The sequence below is a fragment of the Chroicocephalus ridibundus genome, chromosome 6 (assembly GCF_963924245.1).
Source record: "Chroicocephalus ridibundus chromosome 6, bChrRid1.1, whole genome shotgun sequence".
Classification (NCBI taxonomy): domain Eukaryota; kingdom Metazoa; phylum Chordata; class Aves; order Charadriiformes; family Laridae; genus Chroicocephalus; species Chroicocephalus ridibundus.
Window position 1 is genome coordinate 71,625,731 of NC_086289.1, and position 22,173 is coordinate 71,647,903.

Below are 22,173 nucleotides of genomic sequence, written 5' to 3' on the forward strand. Positions count from 1 at the left end.
GTGCTTCCCATGGAAGGGAGGGCAACAGGAACATTTTCTTTCCATGATGCCTTTGTAAAGCTTAAGAAACAACTTAATAGAATAATATCCCTGACAAACAACAACAACTGTTGTGTCAGAAATCACAGCTTTAGAATAATGGCACTGGCGTTCAGAGGGCCTCTTCTAGCTCCTGGTGAAGTCCCTGGGTCTTTTGTGACTTCTAGCCGAGTCTGACTGTGCGTATTTATTGCTTAGTAGTAGTCTGAGAGATTCAAAGACCAAATTAAGGACCTGCCCATTAAACATAATAAAAGGATGTCCAGTAGGTAACTGGTTTTATCACAGACTGATGGGCAATGCAAAGTTACCGCGCACTCCAATACCAAGAGAGGCAGATAATTTTTATTTCAGACTCTTACAGCAATTAGTCCTTTGATCTTACCCCAAGAATAAGATTTTTTTGGAGCTTAGTTTCTGCACGTGTTATTGAGCATGGGAAATACAGACCTGTGTCCTAAAAAGGGAAAAATCTTCTAATTAATACCATGAATACAAACGGCTCCCCAAACTCGGTCAGTTCATGAATGCAAAAACATGAATATATGCTCAGTGAATAACTGGCATTCATTTCCTCTAAATAGAGAGGTACAGATAGAAATCCTGGTTCGTGCTAATGTTTACATGCCCTAGTTATTTAAAAAGACCGTCCTGCAGAATTTTGGATTCCCTGCAGAAAAAGTGACCGTTATGAACTACGAACTGTGCTTACCCAGATCTTCTTGCTTGTGCCAGTCTCCGCGGGCAGTACCTAGAAAATAAAACATTGTAAAGACTGAAGGAATTCAATATCTTTTAATCTGTACAATCTAATCTGCCTTTAGCTTTCATTTTTTCAGATAAAAGAGTGAGAGAAGACTACCGTGACCAGATAGGACTGTATGATTTTCAGTACCGAATTGTTCAAATTGCACTAACTTTAATGGTTTATGATACATAAAAAGACAAGGGCCCCCGAAAGGGTTTATTACCAAGAAAAAAGAGAATACGTAGTCCCTTCTTTATTCTGTGGAAAGTGTAAGTTACGCGATCACAAGGGGGAGGGAGGAGAGGCGCTACATCATTTTGTTCCAGATGTTTTGGTAAGGAGAAGACCCAGTCGTTTGCTCTGAGCATCCTGCCCTTCCCACCTCGCAGATTCCTTCCCTGGCAGAGTGAGGTCCGGGTGAGGAATGCTGCAGTGCCCACTCTCAGCCTGCCGAGGGGTCACCGAAGGTGGTTTTTGCCAAGTTCGTCTCTCGCTCTCCGTCCAAGATGCTGCTGGCCCTCAGAGTAACAGCCTGAGCCTGGAGCTCTTGCTATGGGTAAATGCAACCCGTTAGAGACTGAGTCCGGAGCCAGTCCACCCTAAGATGCTCAGAGCCGTAATAATGCACATGGAGAGAAAACTCCTGTGGCCACAGTCCAGCCAGTGTTCGAGCAGAACCATCCACCCTATATACTGGTGCTACGTGGTATTAAAAATGACTGAGGGCGGTACACCCCAGGGGAAAAAAACCACCAGTATTCAGCAAATAAATCAATCAAAGCATTCTCTGTATACTGTCAACCAGCACCGATGCCAAGATCTCAGCCTGCCTGCCCTCCGGAATACAGAACATGCAGCTTATGGGAACAGTAAAAGTTTAACTCGAAACCGACCAGAAACCTGAGGGAAAGTATCCTGTGAGAATAAAGACCGTCTTTGCAGCCTTGTCAATGGTGTCTGATCTCCGAGGCCACATCCTGCTGTAGGGACAGAGTTTGCACAGGCTTCCCTCTGGAATTTGTCACCAAATGGGACAGGAAGGCCGACAGGGATGATGGCAGAATACGGGATTTAGAATTGGTTTGGATCCAGCCCCAGTCACTAGTGCTTAAAGTGTTACTGTGTGATGGCTAAACAATTCCTGCTGGAGAGGAGCTGGGGGTTTCTGCCTGGTCCTGGTGCATCTGCGGCTTGGGAATGACTGTCCTGGGGACACGGATCCAAGAGAAAGGACAAAGACGGAGACAGCATCATCCCTTCATCCCACTCCTCTGCAACAGGCACACGTGGGAAGGGAGCCGGATGAGACGCGCTATTGCGTTTCTGACGCCACTTGCTTCCTGAATAAACAGAAAGATCTCACCGTGATAAAAGAAAAATATGCATGTTATTGAAAAAAAACCCAGACTCATCAAAACAGAAAAGTTAAGTTCATGGCTTCGGTCTGTATTTATTTGGATGACAGTTTAGGTCAGTCATTTTCTCCAGGGTCCATTCCTGCTGTGTCACCACTTAACCTAATCCTTTTCCTTTTCCAGGGGCAAACGATGACGTTTCCTCCTGATCTGATTAATGCCCTTCCTAGATGAGCTGGCTCAGGGTATAAACCATTAAAGAAATTACCATTATGTACGTTATGTATGAACTTTCTGAGGAAAAGTGGTCCTTGCTGCACTCTCCCCTGCCCTCTCCCTCGATTTGTATGCCATGCCCAATTTCCACGGAACCAGTTCACAGTTGCTGTGAACTACATCTGCTCTTCCAGTTTGTCAGGGCAGAGCGGCTGAATAGAAAGTCCTCCAAGGAGAAGGCAGGCGTTTGCTCCAAGCCCAGGCTGCCATTGATCGATTTTTCATGAGTATGGCCACTTGTGCGGTTTCAGGTGAGACTGGAGATGTCCCTGTGCCCAGGGCCTCTGTTTTGACTCTCCAAATGGGAACACGCTCAGACCTAACCTTCCTCTGGCTCATCTGACAGAAAAGCTACAAATCAGTCCTGTGTTTCATTTCCTTCTTCTCCTCCATTTCTTTTCATTTTGCTTTCTTCGGTTTGGTTTTGTTTACTCTTCCATTTAAATTGTATCTTTTTTTGTCATTTCCCAACTCGGGTCAGTGACTTTTTTTCCTTTCTAAAGCAATGTCTTCGCTCCCTCCCTCTGTCCCTTTTCTCAGTCTTTTCCTTCACAAAACAGTCTGCAGGACCAAGTAAAGGCTTTACCACCCTAGTGAATAATTAATCTCATCTGACTCCGTAACTCAATCCAGGATCATCAAAAAGTCTGCGTGTTTTGGGTCACTAATAAAACAAAACATTTTTCTACTTTTAGATTTTACTCATTACAAAAGTTTTTGCAATTAACGATGAACAATACTTCAGTGCTGGCTGACCATTTTACATTGAAAAATCTTTCCCACGGGAAAATATTGATTATTTATTTTTGTAGAAGTTACCTATTTCAGATAATTTTATTTTCATTTTTCTGTGCTTTGATCACTTGAAAAAAAAACCCAACAAAACAGCCTAGCTGGGCATGATGTTTTGTTTTTACCAAACTTTTATGCCAAACCCATTTTTCTGTAGCGTGAGTTTCAACAAGAAGTCGAACATCAAGGAGTCGTATGGGAAAAAAATGTTTCTGTTGATATTTTAATGGAAGCTGATGAAAATACACCTGGGCTGCCTGAGACTCCGTGGGGTTTTCTAGCTTCGGCAAGGAAACTTTGCTCTGGTGGATAAAGTAGATCAACCGCTGAGAAAAGCTGTAAGGAAAAATAACATTGAAGAATATAGTGATGGAGAGAAGGCAGAGCACAAGTGGTACAGTGATGAGCTTTTGCTGGGGAAGGTTAGCTACCCAAAGGACTATGGCCAGATCAAAAGACCCTTCATAGCGTGGCTGTGATCTGTGGTGTGGGTGAGGCCAGGTCCTATTTTAAGCTTTTCCTGTAACCAGATTAAAGCTCTAGTCATGATTCCCACATTGCTTGGATGCAGTGCTGGGAGGTAGATGACCACCGTGGTTCCTCGGGGCTTTCTTCCAGAGCCAGGGGATAAACTTCTCTTCTTTTGGGATGCATCAATTTAATATGTCAGAGCATCTCTGAAAAACGTTGCCTAAAACTTCTCCTCCTCACTCCCAGTTGATGGACAGATAGGAATGACCACACCAATGGGACCCAGGGTTCTTCTAGATCGGTGTCTTGCCTTTGCAGCAACCGACAGCAGATGCCTAGAGGAGGACAGTTTCCCCCTAGGTACTCCCCTAGCGGGGTCCTGCTCTGGGGCCCCCGAGATAAGAAGGACATGGACCTGTTGGAGTGGGTCCAGAGGAGGCCCCGGAGATGCTGGGAGGGCTGGAGCCCCTCTGCTGTGAGGACAGGCTGAGAGAGTTGGGGGTGTTCAGCCTGGAGAAGAGAAGGCTCCGGGGAGACCTTAGAGCCCCTTCCAGTCCCTAAAGGGGCCACAGGAGAGATGGGGAGGGACTCTGGATCAGGGAGGGGAGCGATAGGATGAGGGGGAATGTTTTTAAACTGAAAGAGGGGAGATTTGGATGAGGTATTGTGAAGAAATTCTTTGGTGTGAGGGTGGTGAGCCCCTGGCCCAGGTTGCCCAGAGAAGCTGTGGCTGCCCCATCCCTGGAGGGGTTCAAGGCCAGGCTGGACGGGGCTTGGAGCAACCTGGGCTGGTGGGAGGTGTCCCTGCCCAGGGCGGGGGTGGCACTGGATGGGCTTTAAGGTCCCTTCCGACCCAAACCATTCCATGACTCTGACACACAGGACCGCGTAGGAACCATACCCAGATCCCAGCCTTAAACTATCTGGACGAGGGACTTCCCCTGTCAGAAATGGCATTTTTGGGACCAACCTCTGCCCGGACCCTGGAGGCCGCTGACGGGCGGGAGGCAGGCTCGGTGGGCGCTTTATGTTCCAGGGGCGATACCTGGCAGTAAGCACCGACGCATGAATCGTGAGCAACCGGGGGCGGACGAGTCGAAACGGCAGCTCGGGGAGGGGAACGGCGGAGGAGCCGGGCGCGGGCCGCCAGCGGGGGCTCACAGCGATGCGGCGCCGCCTGACTGGGCAGCGGCCGGGACCCGCCCCGGCCCCTCACGGCTCCCCCCGCCCGGGCCGGGGCGGTGGCTGCGGGGCCGTCCCGGGGCGGGGCGGGGCGGAGCGGCGGCTCGGCGGGGCGGGGGCAGCAGGGCCGCCCGCCCGCCCGCCTCAGCCGGCTTTTCGGCGGGAGCCTCTACTCCAGAGTGCGCGGTAGCGTGGGCCGCCGGCGGGCCCCATGTGGTGCCGACATCACTGACATGGCGGAATCCCCGCCGAGCCCTCCTGGCACTCGCTCCAGCTAGCCGGGACTCACCGCCGCGCCCGGCCCAGCCCGCCGCCCCGCAACACCCCTCCGCCAGGTAAGGACGCGCCGGGGGAATGGGGTAGCCGGGCGGGGAGCCGCGCGGCTCGGCTCGGCTCGGCTCGGCTCGGCTCGGTTCGGTGGGCAGCCCCGGGGAGCCGCGTCCCCCCCGCCCCGAGGCGCCGCTCCCGGTCTCTGCTCTTTTGTTCGGCGGCGGGACGGGGCGGAAAGTTTCTCTCGCTGCCCGTCTTTCCCCGTCCTTCCTCTCCGGTCCCCGGTGGCGGCGGCGCCCCGCTCGGTCGCTCTGCCCCCTCGGCGGGGAGCTCGGGGCGGGCGGGGGCAGCCCCGCCGCGGCCCTGCGAGGGGCTGGCGGCGGGACTGGCCCTCCAGCACCGCCCGGCGATCCCGAGGGGCGGCCGGCTCGGCCGCTGTCACCGCCTCCGTCCGCCGCCGCCCCGTGGCGGCTGCGGGGCCGGGGGGGGCCACGGACACAAAAATGCGGGGGGAGGTGGGTGGTGGGGACGGCGGTGACACGCGTGGGTGTGCGGCTGGCGGCGGTTCCACCCCCCCCCCCCCGCCCCGGAGGAGCCGTGCCCGTGGGGCGGGAGGAGGCGGGTGGGTGCCCGGGAGCCGGCGGGGAGAGCGGCCCCGCTTGCCCGGCCGGGGGATGCCGGGCAGGTGAAGATCCCAGGGTGTGTGTGTGTGTGGGGGGGCTCCTCCTCTTCCACCCAAAATGTCTGGATCCAGGGGGAATGTTGGAGAAAAAGCTGGAGAAAAGGCGCCAGCGGCTTCTGCCGGCCCCGTCCTCCCCGCCCGGCTCTTGGCTGAGGGCGGCTTTGGGAAGGAAAACCCTGGAAACTTTTTATTTTGCTTGCCAGACACCTTTTTAAAATGGCATGCTACCAGGAGACGGAGTGAAAAAAGAAAAAAGTCTTTTAAAAGCTTAACCTCTCTTAGGTTAAGACCACATCTGCATCCCTCCCCTCTGCCTTTCCCCCGCCCTTCCCGGTTCTCAGAAATGTTCTATTTAAATAAGGTTTTGGCTAAGGTAGTGCGGCTTGAAGTTAAATGTAATGAACCGTTTATCCCATCTATATTTGTAGAATAAAAGGGGGGGGGGCAAGCCTGCCTCTCTCCATATTAGTAATTTCGTTTTTCATTTGCGTTTCTTTGTGTGAGTACCTAAAAGTACTGGCCTGACTCCATAAAGTGGTAGTTACCCCATCACAGATGGGGAAAATGAGATATGGAAAAAATGAAGTTTCTTGTTTGCTGGTGTTTTGGTTATTTTGGATTTATTTTTTTTTATTATTATTATTTGAACTCGGTGCTAGGTTTGTGAGAACAGAATTCAGGTATCCCGGTTCCCTGTGCCTTAATCGCATGTGCTGTATCCCCTAACCGCTTACCCTGCAGAACCCAGGGCTCAACCAGTACGTTCCTGAAAGGTGCCAAACCAGTCTAACTCGAGCTTAACAATGTGCTAGGTAATGGGATTTCAAACTTGCACACATTTTTAAGTCTAGAACGCTATTTCTCAACCTTTTTTGCAGCTAAGCTCACTTAAAAAAAAGGTTGAGACTGCTAAGCTCGGCAGTATCTTGGTGCTTGTACGGGTCTGGGGCTCTGCTCCTTTCTGATGGGAATCTGCTGGTCTGGACGTGGATGACATGGTGTGTGCTTGGCTGGAAATCCAGATAAAGGCATTGCTTCCATCAACCTGGGGAGTCAGTGATGAGCTTCCTCCTATGGATGGAGGCATCTTGCTCATCTCTCCTGGTCCATCGGTGGTCTCACCCACCTGCGGCCCGTGTGTCTTTCTCAGCAGTAAGAGAACATGCTGCCGGTGCTACCAGTAAGAAAATGATTCTTGGCGGTGTTCCTGGGGTCATTTCAGGTCTCGCACAGAAGCGGTCTGTTAGTGCTTTTCTCCCTAATCTTCAGCACTTTGTGGTTCCCTCTCGTTAGTTTTAAAGCAGTTGTGCTTTGTGGTTGTATCGGGACCCTGCTGAGACAGAAATGTCTGCTGCCCCAGAAGCATCGCATATTGTTCTTCCCACTCAGTATCTTTTAGTTAGTTTATGCTTATAATGTAGCTCAGGGATGAGTCTCTGTGGAAGTTGATATATTCTACAATTCTTTAATTTTATTTTTTTTTTTTAAACCATTGGGACACATCTGGTTTGGGTTTGAGGTCACTGCTGGGACAGCGATGAGAGGGGTTTTTCATACTGTTAGCCTATAGTTGGACAAAGGATAAGAAATGAAGAAAGCTAGCATCCAAAATAAGCTGATATTCTACTACAGCCAAGAAGCTCGGAGCCGTAACCCCATACTGCAAGCTTTTTATCTTTACTCTCGGAGAAGTGTGTAACTTCCAATCTGAAGTGTGTTTTTTCTGGCACTTTTTTTTTTTCCCTACATATGGTATTTGCTGAACTGAAAGAAGATTTCTGCATCAAACCTCTTTCTTAGCAGAGAATGTAAGTTTTTTTTCATTTCACTTTATAGATTCCATTAAGTTCTCTGATGAGAGAGAGAAGTGGTTAAGGGCAGTTAAACTTCTACAATTCATGAATCTGTGCAAGAAAATATATACAGAACATGCAGCAAACTTCTGCACGTGTGCGGTTGTATTAATGAACTTTCTAATTAGTGTAATTGGGTTTCCCCTCAAAAATGTAGGTTGTCAGTCTGGTGAGCGCTAGTGCGGAAGCAAAGTTTGCAGTATGAATAAATGTTTGTAGTGTGAGTATCTTCATTCCTACAAAATACATATAATTACATAAAAGTGCAGGAGCCCTTGTGCAGCTGAATAAAAGACATTAACTCTCCACAGTGCTTTTCTTCTCAATGTAGTTTTCCACTCCTCTCAAAAGGAAAGACGTGAGGGAAGATGGGGTGACCTGTGGGAAGCGGGAGGACATCCCTGTCTCTCCACCAAGGATGCTGTGATAGCGGGTGCTGAGTCTGGAAATCGAGTGTCCCGACGCATCGGGATGGTTTTGTGCAGTGTACTGCAAGTTATCCGAGTCCCACTTGTTTGCAATAGCCTTTAGTGTACAGCAAATAAAATAAATAGCAGAGGAAGCCAGCAGAACCCTGTGTAAATCTCAGCTGTGCAAAGTACCAGCGAGGCAAAGTGTTCCTCAAACCAGTTGCCCAGAGGACTTGTGCCTCCGTGATCTTCTCTGCGCTGCTGAACGGCAGCAGTTGAGCGGTGGGGGATCCTTTAGAAACTGCAATATCAAAAGTCATGTTGTTTACGGCCAAGGTTTAGTGTCCCTGTGTGATCTGTCCCTGGAGATGGAAGGTATGTGGGAAGAGGGAAGTTCTTCAAACAAGGCAGTGGAAATAGGAGACGCTGGATACACAACGGTAACAGGCCATCTACAGGCAGGAATGTTGGGCTGTCAGCAAGCAGATAACTCTCCAAACAGTTTCCAGTGGGGATGCGGTAGTTTGCATTTTTACTGATCTATTCTAAGCACCTCTTTGCAAAATTAAAGTTGGAAGCTCCCCCTGCCCCCCGCTGGATTACAGCCAGCCGAGAAAAAAGCACAAACTAATTAAACGTGACTTATTGTGGAATTTGTAGCAGTGTTGGCGAGATTAGTCGCCTCTCAGAAATGCTGCTGCGGATGTTAAATCTGTGCTCTGCTCTGGATGAAAAATGACGGTGCTGTTGAGCAAGTACACGAGGAAAGCGTAGTCTGTGTTAAAGTCTGTTCCTGAGCGGGAATATTCCCTGGAGGTCCCAGGTAGTGCGGCTTTGGGCAAATCTTCACGGTGCTTTTAATTGGGAAAGGATGGCTTGCCTTGAGCTTAGAGGTTAAAACATGCCGCTTCTCCAGTGACGTGCTTTCCGCGTTTGATCTAAGGAATTCTTTGTTTACAAGTAAATTGTGTTGTTTATTAGCAGATAACAGACCAAAAAGCCAACTCCAACACCGACTGTATAAGAAACTTTCCTTATTTGTGTTTCTAGTGGTGACAGTTTATAATGGTGCTATATGCTGAAAGTTACCATTTGGATACTCTGCTTATTAAACTGCAGCTATGTATAATGTTATTTATGTAATATGAAACAACAAACAATTCCAAAGTAATTGAGTATATAGTTCATATTATTTTTTGAAGAGGACAAAGATTACAGCTAATGCTGATACGTGGCATTTGCTTCTTCTGGCATCTGCTTCTAGTTCTTCTAGAAGCTGTTCAGTAGAGAAACAACGTGCATTCAGGAGCGAAGTTTCTGCTGTTGCGTTTTGGTATGGTTTTTTTTTTGGTTGGATTTAGGATAACTGAAATCAAAACACTCGAATCCTCTGGCAATGAAGACGATAGGCTTGTCTGATTTCTGGATGCTGACTTAGTGTATAGCTATTCTGTGGCAGCAACACGCAGACCTTAAAGCATGCTTTGTATGTAAGTCTTGTAATTGCCTTATACGTAATTATAGGCATTTCTATTATTAGGTCCTTGCAAAGGACTCTAATAATAGAATGTGTGTATATAGATGTACTTAAACATCTACTTCATGCCTTCAGGAATGTTTCATATGGAATGTTTTGAAAAGAGAAAAAAGAAATTGCTCTCAAGAGGCTGTTAATAAAAACTTCAGTAAGCAACAATTTTAAATGACCCTCGCCACCCTCAAAGATCCTTGGGATGTTGTGGACAGATTTCCCCATGCTTTGAACTGAAACTACCAAAATATCAAGTGTGTTCTGCTTAGTTTGTAGCTAGTTCTCTCAGCCTCTGTGCAGCTGTGTCGATTTTACATGGTTGCTCCCTGCTCCCCACTCACCCATGAATAAAATGCTAACATTTATATTCTTAAATCCCAGTGTTGCCTTTTGCCGCAGGTATTTCTGCATGATTCCTTAGTCAAGTCCAAACCTGCAGTGAAGTAAGATGGTGTGACTGTTTTGGACCTTGGTAGCAGAAACGGCATGGGACTAGAGTTGTCCTGATTTGTTTCAGGATCACCTTACTGTTTTTCTTTAGTGTAAAAATTAGCTAGCTGCTAGAATTTATTCTGCTTCATAAGTCGCCTTTATTGTGGAAGTACTTGCCTATTCAATGGCAATTCATATACCATAAGTGACCTTATGCTTGCTGACACTTGAGCTGGTGTAGGTATGTTATTAAGTATTATGCATTGCTCTTTGCTTGTTATTTATTTATTGATGTGGAATAATGCAGCAGAGAAAAAGAAGATGATAGCATTTGTGGATAATGAGAGCATTGAATGAGTTTCCTTCTGGTGAGCCTGTGTTTCTTGCAGACTCGTGTAATGTCAGCTCACAGAGGAGAAAGAATTGCTTTCAGTGTCTTGTTGTTAGCAAACGTATGGCAAACAGAAGCATCGCTCTACTAGAATAAATTAACGGAGCAGAAGCGACACAGTCGGAACGGCAGAGGTTGTGGATTATTCGGGGTGTGTAATGCCTGAACTCAAAAGCCTGAATAGTGGCTTTTGTCTGCAAGTACCGATAGAGGTGGGGAGATTGAAAAGCAAAAGCACAGCTTGGGCTTGCCTGACTGTTCCGTGTGACTTAGTATTTTGCCTTTCATTTGATGTTTTAGTATCAGGAATAATGGCTTAGAGTGAAGTGGGGGGGGAAAAAATGTATACCACGGACCTGATTCTTCTAGATCTCTTTCAACTGGATGCAAGTTTGAGATCCAGCGGAACACGTGCATGTGTGCGTTCTGTTCTTGCAGCAGGATGATTACGTGGCTGATGTTTTGCTTTGACTTGTGTATTTGGCTGGCTTAAACAGTTAAAATGTTGGTCTTGCTTTCCCCGGTTCTTAATCCACTTTACTTAACTATCCTGTTCTTTTGTGAGATGCTCTAAAGCTCCAAGGAAATGATTTTATAGTCTAACTCCAGTAGATACTTTCTACCTCTGTTTTTCAATGTTTAATACAACTAATAAAAAAGTAAGCTGTCATTTTCCACCAAAACATGTTGGTGCTGCTCCTCTAGTATACAATGCTGTCTTTAACTGTGGCTGCCTTGGAAGCTACGGCTTTTAAGGCGAGAAATTCGTTCCTATTCAGTTGCAGTGACTGAAGGATGACAACACGTTTTTTGAGGGCTAGTTTCCACTGAGTCATCCCCTGAGCTGGGCAGAGGGCTGCTGTCATGTCTTCTGCTTTGGCAGGTTAAACTAGGAAATTTGTTTTCAAAGCCTGCTTTGGGGGGGCGGGGGGGGAGCTACATGTCTTTATTTTCTAGTGCTGGAAAGCGTTAGAAGATGTGGCATCTCAAAGAAAAGCAAATTAAAGAAAACAACTGTTTCTTACACTGGATTTTTATAGAATTGGCTTCTGCTTCAATGAGATCTCTCATTCCTAGGACGTCTGCTTTTCTCAGTGTCCCACTTGCCCATCCTTTCTTCAGCACGCTTATTCATTAACCGCCCATGGTTTCCGATACTAAGACAGGGTTTTCCTTTTAATTATATCTCCACATGATTTATGTTTGCCTGTTGGTTGCAGGGTTGTTAAAGGTGATCCTCGGCCATGCAGCGAGGTTACTGCCGCTCTTGCGCTCCAGACCGGAGGCTTGGGGTGCCACGTTTGGTGTTGCAGAAGAAGTGTCCCCCCTGAGCTGTCTGACACTTGGGTGTCTGAGGAGCTGAGCAGCGACGTGCACAATACTTAATTTGGCACAATGCTTGCTTTTTGCTGGCTTTTCTTGAATGCTTCAGATGTGGGCGAGGGAGGGGCTGCGGATCTGTGTTTGTGGCACGCTGCATTCCTTTCTGTCCTCTTCCCTTTTGCTTCATGCTCTTGTTCACGCAGTGGGTGTGACGTGTGGCCTTCGCATGACTAAAAATGCAGGCATGTGGACGAGAGGCTGTCGTATGGGCAGAACGTGTCCATCCACATGTGTAGTGGGGGTGTGCCCAGCCTGACAGCCAGGTGGCTGTGTCTTGGCTCCCAGGTGGGTACAAATGACACAGGAAAGCTGTGGTATATGGTCCTGGAGTTCTTCAGAAGAGTTGAAGCTGTCTGACCTAGCAGGACCACAGGGCACTGCTTTTGGATCATAGGTTGAGTCATTGTTGGTGGTACCTGCCAGCCATTCGTGCAGGGAGAGAAAAATCCACAGGTGTCTTCAAAAGCGGGTTTTGAGGAATGGGTCAGGAGGTTTCTGGCTTGCTCGGTAAGGGCGTTCATGGATCAAGAGTGATAGGGAAGGAAATGAGAAATAGGAAACGTAGTGAGGTGGCCTCGTGTTTTGGATGCCATGTATAAGAGGGGACGTTAAGGCACAGAGGTGGCAAGATTGGACAGCTGCAGGTGGCTTACAGCACTGTGAACAGGCTACACTTGGAGACTAACCCAAGGGCAGGCTGAGCTGCCGGAAGGTTCTTGGTATCTATGGGCAAGAGAAAGGGCCGGCAAAAAATAATCTTTCAATTCAAAATAAATCATAACTTTCAGTCTAAATTGTCAGTTTGTTAGAGAATGGTGCTTTCACTATGTTTGTGTTGATACCTGAGCATGCCTATACGTTGTCTCCTCTTCAATGAGTGACCTTATGTGGTTTGGAGAAGGAGAGAAAATGGCACCAGTGTCGCGAATAATCCCCTGTATAATCTCCGGAGTCTACCAACATTTAAGTTTCTGGATCAGGTGCAAAAATGACTTGATAGCTGAAAGAGTGATCGGCTGCTCGCTTTGTGCACCGTGACCCTGCGGGCGTTCGGCTCTGCTCTGAAAGGTTCAAGCCTATCTTGTACTGGCGGGAAATGTATGTGGGATGTTTTGAGGATAAAGAGTTAATTTTATAGCAATTCAATGAATATGTTGATACATTGATAAGTCTGAGTTGTTTTGACACAGTCGTTTTCTCACTGTTGCCTAATCAGAAGTTAGTGAATTAAGTTACTGGAGCTGCTCTCCTGGTCTCAGGTGATACTGATGAAAGTAACTCTCAGAACAAGTGAAAGTGAAGCATCATTTTCTGATACTTTTGTGTGTCACTTACCCTTAAGCAGGTGAGTAGCTCATACCCATGTTGCTTCATTAGATAACTTTCTATTTGTATGTTGTCCTCTGGGCTTATTTGTTATAAAACTAGGTTACATTTTAGTTCAGCAAGACCTCAAAACGACAACAACAGAAACCCAACAAACAAACAAAAACCCCTAAAGGACCAAACCAAAATGACTTCGTATTTCACATTCTGGTTAATTTCAAATGTTGTTGAGGTACTAGTGTCTTAATGTTCAGAAGTGAGAAATGTCCTGTGGATTTTGTCCCCAGAGACACGGGTGACATCTTGCTGCATGACTCTGGCAGAGTCCCGTGTGGCACGAAGCTGGTCCTACCACGCTGGGAAGGTAAAGTGCCATAACAAGGTAGCGGCTTATGGCTCATTGCATTTTTCCTACTACATTGTGTTCGAGTTTTTCTTCATGAAGGTCTACAACCACGGTCTTAGAGGCCTTGGTATGGAACATGTGGGTTGGGTTACGTTATTGATAGCTGACCATAATGGATAGACGAGAAATCTTATGGCTAAAGAGGGAAAAAGTAAAATTCTGAGATTTTCAACACAGCAAAAGTTCTGCAGATCTCTGTGTAAAATCGGACAAAAGTGATCCAAGTTGTTAATACTGCTCACACTTACGTACAGTCAGCCTTAATCCTTGTTTCTTGCATGTCAGCTGGTGGCAAAATTAACTTGTTTGCATCTGCTCTGCACATATTTATTTTTCAACTCCATATGCTGCTCTAGCAGATCTTTATTATTGCTTATTAAGTTCACTGGGGCTTTTAATGACCGCGTGAAAGATAAACATCCTCTGTGACTTTGTTAGACGTGCAGCGCAAACGTCTTGTTGCTGATTTGAAGCTCGTTCATCAGGTCAGCGTGCATCGCGAGCAGCGGCCGGGGCGCTGTATGCCCGCGACTAATTGGGTATCTGAAACGGAGAGGAACGCTCTCGTTAACTAATTTAAGTGTCTCTCTCTACAAGCTCTCATGTGTGCGGTGTTTTATCTTTACCCTTTCCCCTCTCGGTTAACAGAGCTGGACATTCTTGTCCAGATGTTCCAGCTGCCTTGTTCCATGGGCAGGAAATGGTGATGGGGTGGAAATTAGTCAATCCGACCGAGCGCAACCAAAAGGGTCTCTGATCTCTTCCACAGCAGCCACTTCTGGCTTAAACATAAGAGTCAGGTCATTCAGATGCTTCTGTAACCGCAATCTATTTAACGTACGAGACGGCTACACTTTAATTTTTATGCATCTGAATAGGTTGCTTCAGTGGATGTGTGAGAGCCGCTATGTTACTGTAAAGGCAATATTTGTTTGTATAAAACACTGAAGTTAGACATTAACGGTTTCACTTCCTTTTGGCATTTCTTGATCATGCAGTCAAACAGGATGATATTATCCTCTAAAAAGTTGCTGTAAAAAGTTTTTCAGTTTCTCCGACCGTCTAGACTATTGCAGTGTTGTCCCTGCTAGCAGGTCTGGGTCCTTTCTCGTCTGTCTTAATAAATCCTTATTTCTCCCTTCCCTTCTTCCTTCCGTAGATTTTTCTAGACTGCAATGTATTCATTTCAGTGCATCCTGAATTGTTGGGTTAGTGTAAGGGGACAAAGGAGAGTGGATAAGTGGTTGTAGCATCTTCTGAAATGTGGGCGTTGGGAGGTAGAAAATATGGATATGTGAAGACAATGAAAACAGTAATGAAGGGAATAGTTTGCAAGTAGATCGAGTGTATTATTTGTATTTGTGGCCCTGCCATCATTTAAGATGCTGTAGTGTACTCTAAATGAAATATAAGCAAATATTACAGTATGCTCTCTTGTATGATTGAGTTTACCTGAGTTGTGATAATACCACTTTTGAGCAAACTGGATAAATCCTCGTTACGGGCAGTGATGTGGTTTTACTGCAGCTGCAAGACTGTGGGTAGGGCTGAGGTGCTGCTTTTTTGGCTGGGGGTTGGCGACGTGGCAGTCGGAGATCTGCCCTTTCACTTGGGGAGGGAAATGCAAAGCTTTGGCCCCGTGCCTGGACTGGCCTCGGATGCTGAGAGGAGGTTTTGTACTCAAGTTAGCAAGTATATGGGGACGGCAGATTGGATCTGTCGACTTTCCTCCTCTTCTGTCCTCAGGAGAGTTATTTTCTATTAATTTTATACATGTACATGTAAAAAAAAAAAAATATATAATTTTTTTTTTTAGGTGTCTTAATTACATATCTATTCTGGCTCTGTAGAGCAAGTGAGGTTTAACCCTGTTCTGGGGGTTCACATGCGGTGCTGCCCCCAGGACGGGTCTCTCCTGGCAGAAGGTTTGTGGCCACTGGGGCAGGGGTGCGGGAGCAATTTAAATGAAGAAAATCTTATAAGCTGACTTTCCATCAAAAAATTTTAAAGAGTGCTTGTCTGGTTCTTCTACTGTATAAAGTATCTCTGTTTTAGCTTTTTCGCGTGTCCCTACTTTTTGCAGAAAATGTTTCTCAACATTCCACTACTTGTGTGTTTTTTGACAAATGCGAAGGGATTTCGCAGATGGAAGGGGGGAGCAACGGAATCCGACTCTTCTCTCATCATATGCAAAATACACAGCTGGGAGGAAGAAACAGAAAAATACCACTTTTATCTATTCTTTTCTAGTATGTTAGATGAAGATTTAGCATGCCTGCTGTATGTTTTTCTGCCAACATCATCTCTTCCTGACCTTTGTGATCAATATAAGCATTGTGGGTTTTTTAAAGCAGATACAGAGACTTTGCTGTGCAACGCCTTGCGCTGCCGGACCAGGGCGTGAGTGTGATCTGGTGGTGGTGATACAGCCGTGAAAAAAGGCATGCACCAAAGGGTGGATTTTTATTTTGCTTTTAATAGAGATGGGAAGGGAGATTAATACTGTTTTGCAAGTCCTTTTGGGACTTCTTTTGGAAAATATGTACGTTCTGATCATCTGCGTTGGTGAAAGATAGATAAATTGGAAGTGGTAGAGTTGCAGAGCGGGGTTACAAGCTTGAGTGGAAGTGTAGAAAGCCTTTCTCGCAAGATGAGATGGAGAAATATTTAACAGGAAAAAAGTTCCAATGAACTTTGCTATCTTTAAATCCATCAGAGATGTAAACACAGTGAAGGCATATAGGACTGTTGAAGCCAAAAGCCAGTGTCAGCAGATGAACGCATGGATGCAAGCTGTCAATAAATAAAAACTCTTGCAGAATTTCACCCAACAGCTTAGTCCGAAACCAGTCCGGCTGTGTGAACAGGGGACATCTGAATGGCAAGGAGATTGCCCATGAACATATATGCAGGGCTATGAAAGAATATGTGGCTGTAGTATTTTTAGCTATGAATAAGGAGCGCCCAAGTGGCAGAGTGGTTTCAAGGAAGCGGGAGAACAGAAAAGGACCTTCTGTCCTGGAATATCGTGTGTTGAAAATACTCCAGGTATTCATTGCAGCAGCAAACTTTATAAACCTGATCCTGATTTTTTTTTTTTTAATGAATTGACATAATTGAAATACTTCTTTCAAGTCTGCTTGTGCTTAAGTTGTGTGTGTGCAGGGCTGTACGGTGTTGGTGATGAAACTTTGATATGGCTGCGGTCCTGGTGGAATTTCACTCCTATATCCTGCTCCTGGTACTCACTGCTATTGGTAGAAGATCCTGATGTGCTATAATTCCAGAAAAGGAGATCGGTAGCTTTCAAAGAGCTTTGAACATCGGGTCAAATGATAAAGGTGCTTTCCAAAACTGCTTTGTGAAAGTGGTGGATCGCTTGCAGAGTAAAGCCCGGAGGTTTGTATCCAAAACTGTACTCATGATAATCTGTAGGAAGGAGCATGTTAACTTTGGGATAATCACAAGCTTCAAAGCAAACTCAGAAAACAAGATAAAACTTTGTTTATGCTTTGTCTTGGGGGGAGGGGGAGAAAGAAACAACATCAGTCTTTCACAAATGTGAGTTTAAATATTTAAAAAACAAAATATCTGAATTTATATTTGCTGATATAAGGTGGAAGTTATCTTCAAATACAATGTAAAAGGTTTTTTTTGTTTTATTGTGTCCTTTTTTTTTAAACAGTGAAATAAACTAGGGAACAGATGTGCAGTGCCAGAGTAGACATATTTTCAGTGATATGGAAAGAAAAATCTAAATTGGGTCACCTGCAACTTCAGAAGTGGCTGTACAAACAACAAATTACTACTTATGCTTGCACCAGTCCTCTGGAAAAGGAAAAATCAGCATGTAGCGAAGGTATTACGTAGCTAATTGCTTGGTAGCTACACTGAAATTGCTTTAATACTGGCCTGTGGTGTTCCCTTTCTCGGCAGAAATGCTTTTGTCAGGCAGTAGTTAATGTTCCTTGGAGAGAGGAGGATGCAGTGAGTCCTGGTGCAGGTTTTCTTTCATCTGCGCGTTTTCCTCTGACAAGAAGGAGTCGCAGGAACTTGTTGACAAAGCTGTTTGCCATGATTGAACTGAGGTTTTGTTTTGGGTTGGGTGTTGTGTTTTTTTTTTTTGTTGTTGTTGTTGTTGCTGCGTATTGTCAGGTTTTACTTAAATATATTATCAACATTGTCTCATTTAAACTCATGTGATGTGCTTTCATTTCTGAGCTACTTGGCAGCAGGGGGAAAAATTGTTTTAATTGTCTTTATGTTAATGCAGAAGGACTGGGAGCTTGTTTCCATCCATCAGTGCTGGAGACTTGGAACAAAAGCCAAGCAAACTTCCAGATGGTGGCAGATCCTGGATCCCGGCCACTGCCCGACACAATTCAGTACGCCTGCCTCTCTCATTTAATTGCTTACAAAACAGCTGTCTGCCCGGCTTGTAATCATGGATTTTTTTGCCTTCGTTAGCAGTTGCTTGAAGGAGGAAGGTGAAGCAGCGTGGTGGGGCTGGAATGGTCCCTGTGGGGTCCTCGGGCTTTGGCCAAGAGTCCCTGCCAGCAACGTAAGGGTTGGCTGCGAGTTCTCCCGGGTTATAAAACGCCCAGCTGTTGACTTTCACAGTTGTGTGACTGGGCAGCTGGGAACTTGGATGGGCCAGAGGATGAGCTGTATTGAGCAGGAACAATGGTTTCACAAGCAGGCACACGTACTCCCCTCACACCCCCCTTTTGGGGCCTTGGGTGTGCACTATCTGAAATCCTGTCACTAATTAAAAATCACAATAAGCCAGTGCACTTAAAAGTTGGGGGGGTTGTTTTTTTTGTCTTTGGTTTTTGTTTGTTTAATTTAAAAAAGAAAAAGTCTCTGGCTGGGGATTTAATGAAACGACTGGGAACGGCATCTCGCATTGTGGCCACTGGCTCAATCACGGTTGAGTTGGTGCAACGTATGTCAGAGTTGGTTTTTATTGTTCTGATGGGATTTCAGCCCACTATGGCAAGGGAAGAGTTAATTTGGGTAATGAGAACTGATCATATAATCCAGCGTCGGGGGGTGGAAGTGCTGGTGGGAGGGCAGGAGCTGCTGGAGGAGGGGAAGACGGGGCAGAGGGAACGTCCCTGTGCTCCTGGGCTGGGCAGGGGACCTGTGGGCACGTTGGTGGGACCTGGGGCACAGGCAGCAGCAGTGAGCGGTGGGGTTTTATTTTGTGGCGGCTGTATGTGGGCGACTGGGTTTAGTGGTTTAGTTTCAGTCCCACCCATGATTTGCTGAGCCATTTCCTAATTTAGGAAGGTCTGTATGAACAATTTGCTGTGTAAAGTTGTAGTTGTTAATATGGACTGCCAAATAGATGCTGTGAACTGATAATTTTAATTAGCGTTACTGACCAGGACAGGCTGTCAGCTTTAGTAGGAAATCATTAAATAAACGTTGGAGAATAACCAACGTGATGGTTCTTTTGCTCTTGGGAGATACCAGATACAGAGGCGATGCATTTCATTATCCCCCTTTTACAGCTGAGAAAACAAGACACGGAGGTGAAACAACTGGAGATACTCGTTTGTTGGGGCTTGCTCCAGTTGAGGCTGGACCAGAAATCCTATTAGTGGTCTGCAAGCGTCTGGGGGTTTCTCTGCCCAACGTGAGACTTGACGAGCCTCCTGGCAGCGCCTGCGCGTGGTTCGAGTACCTCTGGAAGTCTCTCCCGGAGGAGGAATGCAGACAGCTTCATGCGGCAAGAGGGCAGTAACTATTTGCCTTCTGCGTAGTATATTCTATTCTATCTGTAGGAAATCTTTGTAACAGGCTGACTCGTTATGGGTAAAGGGGGCAAAAACAGTTTTCTTACAAATGCCAACTTAAGTTTTTGCAAGCTAATAAAATTGTCAGTAAGCAGTACAACATACGCTTAATTTAGTAAGGTTATAGTTCTTTTTTTAGAAAGGATAAAGTTATCCTGCCTTGCTTGTAACTTTTATTTCTGGTGAGCACATAAAGTCATATTTCCTTAAGAGGAGGAAATACTGTTCACTTCCCCTGGCTGATCCCATCTATTCCAGTAGCTAATCTTTGGATTTTTGTTTTTAATGTTGTGCCCAACTTTGCTTTGCCTGGCTCCTGCTTCTGCTCACTGCTTCTTATTGTTGTCTCGTGTCTGATCCTCGCTGTCCCTGGGACTGTGTAAATAGACCTTGCCCAGTGCTGGTAGGTCCTGCTGGGGTGCTGTGCATCGAGCCCGCACCGTGGTGTGGCTGATTCACAGTGTTATCAGCCCACAGATTAAACCGTGGTCAGTTAGCTGGCCAGCTCTTAATACGCTGAAGATATTGCATTTTGATACGTGCTAACACAGTTACCTCTCCAACCAAAGGTGTAATCTCGTCAGGGAGAGCGCTTGGATTTGTTTGCCGGGACCTGTTTCATATAGAACAGCGATGCTGATTACGTTCATACCTTTGAATTCCTTATCACTGGAATCCTACATTGACTTTAGATTGTTTTATCTGAAAGCGGCGCCCTACTGATGGGACGTAATTGTACTGGTCACCCTGCTTCCCTCTCAGCTACTGGTTACTGGATCAGCGTGGTCTCCCCTCCATCCCGCAGCATCAGCATGTCCCGTCGTTGACAGTCGATCAGGCGTTCCCTCAAAGGCTCAATCAAAACTTCATTGTAAGGTTTTTGAGGCTGACTTGGTCACTGAGATAAATTCATCAGTCTGTTTGATACAAATGCTTCCCCCCCCCCCCCCCCGCTTTCCAAATATTGAGTAGAAAAAAGTTATTAAATGCTTTTTTCCTGCACCATTAACCCTATTATCACTTCTGTTTTGCAGTGGGTTTACACCACTATTAGATTTCAGTCCTTCGTGGTTTATTTTTAAAAGCAGCTTATTTTCTCTTGTCCTGCAAGTCATGGTTGGTTGTTGGTTTTTTTTTTTTTTTTGACTGACTTGTCTTGACTTCAGTCTTCATTTCGCTTACCAATTTTCTGTAGTTCTAGTTCACTTTCATCAGTGGCTGTTTTTCTTTCCCTCCTTTACCGTTTTTATACTGCATCATGTTTATATTAATCTTCCTTTTACCAAGGAATAAGTATAGGTTTTTAGCGAAAGTTTCCTTCTTTCTCAAACGAGAGGATTATATTTTCTCTTTCATAGTTGTATGTCTTTTTAAAAAAATAAAAAGTGAGCCTACAATTGTAATGTACATAAATTTTCTTTCAAGTCAGTTTTTCCTCTCAGTTCTCATCAGTTTGGGGAAAGGAGCATTTGTTGTTTTAAACCTAAACTGCGTGTACTGACTCCAGTTAATCTCCCTCTAGTAACGTTTGATTGCCGTGGCGATTCAAAAGCTCTCACGGGGCGATCCTGACTGGTCCTGCGAAGATGAAACTTCCAGCTGTTGGGTGTTGAGTGTGTGGAAGCCAGAAGGATAGGAAAACGCTGAGTGGGTTTTTTTTGTTTTTTTTGTTTTTTTTTTTTTGTCCCCCCCCCATCTTATATAGGTTGTCCGTGTACGGTGTAGGGAAGTTTTGTTTGCTCTTGAGCTGTGTTTGAATTCCCTTCTCTAAATACGGTGTAGGCAGTGGGGGAAGGAAACGGTTTCACAAGTGTTTGCTGTACAGAACTTGGCGTATCACCTCGGTTAAGTAGTTAAATATCACGTTATTAAAAAAGGAGGTGCTGCAATCCATCTCCATGGGTGTATTGATAGATAAAATACTACAGATGTACATCAGAGTGCAAGTTCGTGGCCTGATTACACAGCTCTAAGTTAGTGCTGCTACTGAAAGGTCATTCCTGCCTCCAGCTCCCTTCATTCCTGTTGCTTCTCTTGGTTTGGCTCAACCAGTTAGACCCTGGGGTTGATCTGGAAGCTAACCTTAGATCCGACTGGTCTTGCTGCTGGACAAGTGCTGGCCCGGAGGGGCAGCAGGGTCCAGTGTGGTTCTGTTGGTGCTGGCCTGGTGTTGGGCTTCCATCAGCGTTTCCTGAACCTGGGCCCAAACAGCCCAGCTGGGGCTTTCAAGCCAAGCCGAGCATGGCGTGTGATCCCTTCTCCTGCGCCCGTCCTGGTCCCAGTGCCACCTTCCCCAGCAGGCAGGGATGGTCCTGCTGAGGTACAGAGCGAGGGGGAATCGTCATTGTTAGATGGACAAATGGTGTGTTTTACTTGGCCTTTAGTCTCTTAGTACTCGTGCTGTTTGAAATCAAAGTGTCAATGATCATTCTCCCCGTCCACCAGTCTCGTCACCTAACCACCACCTCCTACCCCAAAGGAGAAGGGTTAAGAGAACGTAAGGACTAAAGCGTTAAGGTGAAATCTCCTGGTCCCCACATATGGGGCAGGTCTCTCCTTCGAGTTCCTGTAGTACACCTTAGCACACGATGTGCCACTTAAAAGAAGAGCTTGACTGCCTGGTTTTGATTTAAATTACTTGTTCTCCTTCAGCGTTCGTCTTAGCTACCTATCCCAATCCATCAATTTCTTCCTTCTTTGAAACTGTCTCTGCTTTTTGTTTCTCCTATTTGAAGAGACGGGCTTTCGTGTCCTCTGTACGAAAGGGTGTCAGGGAAGATCTTCCCTTTCCTTTCTCAACAGCTTGAGGCGGAGATCTTGTCTCT

At 46.0% G+C, this 22,173-nt stretch overlaps 1 protein-coding gene across 1 annotated transcript in view; it reads left to right on the plus strand.

Moving 5' to 3' along the window:
- Nucleotides 1-5,023: 5,023 nt before the first annotated feature.
- FNDC3B (fibronectin type III domain containing 3B) overlaps nt 5,024-22,173 on the plus strand; it is a 213,868-nt gene continuing 196,718 nt past the window's right edge. The window contains exon 1 of the mRNA XM_063338682.1: nt 5,024-5,198. The gene's annotated coding sequence lies outside the window, so the exon portion shown is untranslated. The remainder of the gene's footprint in view (nt 5,199-22,173) is intronic.